Raw genomic sequence first — 1,724 nt, 5'->3', positions numbered from 1 at the left:
TCAAGAATTTTCCTCTTTGTTGTACTTATTGTGACCAAGGGGCATACTTCGATGTTGCTTATCCACATATAAACATAATTGTTCGTCTAACAATCTTCTGTAACTACTTACATCAAGAACATAGCATCTCCAACACATCTCCTCAAAAACCATCGTGGCCTCAATAACCTTTCCCTTTGCACATAACTCCTTGGCAATAATTGAAAAGCTTTCCACACTAATGACATATTTCTTCTTAATTGTATAATAGAAAACCCGCATTGCCATTTGCTCATTTCCATCCCCACAATATCCTTTAATTAAGCAATTGTACATTGTGGCATCAATGTCGTGACCATTTTGAAGCAAGTCACTAACAACCTCTTCAACGTCTTGCATCTTACCTCTCATCCTACAAAGATTACATATAATTGTGATATATGATAAGAAAGTTTGGAGAGCAACCCATTTGCGGCATTTGCTTTTAAAGAAGAAAAGCTTTTTCTAGTTCCCCATTTTCCACAAGAATCCTAAGCACAATATTGAAACTCCAGACACTTGGGTTTAGGTATCTTGCATTCATCTCCTTCAAAAGGGAAATTGCTTCATTTGGTTTCCTTATCTTGCAATACTCATTAACAACAACTCCATATGCTTGCACATCTGCTTTCATCCCAAGACTAACCATCTCCTTTAGATGCTTAATAGCTTCGTCAGAATTCCCAACAATGCAAAGCCATTAATCATAGTATTGTAAGTAATCAAATTAGGCTCACAAGACATTTCATCAAACATCATCTTTGCATTTTTAGTCATACCCATTTTACAGAACCCTTTAATCATTGTGGTATAAGTGGAAACATTCGGTTTCACCACACCTTCCTTCACAATTTGATCATAGAAATCATTGGCCAAATTAATCCTATTTGCTGTTACCAACACATCCAGTATGGCATTATAGGAAAATAAACAATGCCTATTTTCAATCAATTTTGCTTGGTGAAACCAATAAATTGCACTCCTAATATTGCCACGATCCCTGAAGGCTTTGATGAACTTACCTAACATGAAGTCGGAGAGTTTGTGGGAACTTAGAAGGAGTGAGAAGGCAGTGGAGAAGAGGGAGTGAGAGAGGAGGAGCTTAGTGATGGGCAAGTAACAATGGTGGGTGTGGAAATAGTTGTTGGGGTTAGGATTAAGGTTGGAGGCCCAGTTGAAGAAGAAAAGGGCATGGTATGGGTTGGTCTGGTTCTTGATGACTTGGATGACTAAGTTTGGGTTAAGTTGAGGTGAGAAGTGGTTCAGAGGAGCTGAATTAAGGTTTGAGAGTGTAGGACTTTGGGGATTTAGAGTTTGTAGAAGTAAGGTTATGGAGGATGCAAAGGACAACTTGGGATTGGTTTGCATTTGACAAGAGTTCTTAGATACCATTGCCATTGGTGATGAAAACTCTACTGCACTCGACTACTTTCCAGGTCCCTTTAGAGGCTTTAGACCTTAGCTTTGTCTTTACAGGGGGTTTCTTCTTTTTTTTTTTTTTTTTTTTCTTTTTTTTTTTAAAGAATGGAAAATGCTTTTACTATTATTGGACAATGCTAAGGAAAATGTAATATAATAATTATTTTATAAGATTACAATGTAAAAAATGTAAATTAAATAGTGCATGTGTTATTTAAAAATATTTTCTATTTTTATAAATTTTATGTAAGAAACATATAATGTATTTTGCATTCAACAATTATACA

The 1,724-nt window shown here is 35.7% G+C and overlaps 1 pseudogene; it reads right to left on the bottom strand.

The window, feature by feature from the left end:
* On the bottom strand, nucleotides 1–1,416 carry LOC115977723 (annotated as a pseudogene).
* Nucleotides 1,417–1,724: the final 308 nt, after the last annotated feature.

Source organism: Quercus lobata, chromosome 2 (assembly GCF_001633185.2).
Source record: "Quercus lobata isolate SW786 chromosome 2, ValleyOak3.0 Primary Assembly, whole genome shotgun sequence".
In the NCBI taxonomy this organism is placed as follows: Eukaryota; Viridiplantae; Streptophyta; class Magnoliopsida; order Fagales; family Fagaceae; genus Quercus; species Quercus lobata.
This window is presented reverse-complemented; position numbering and strand designations above follow the sequence as displayed.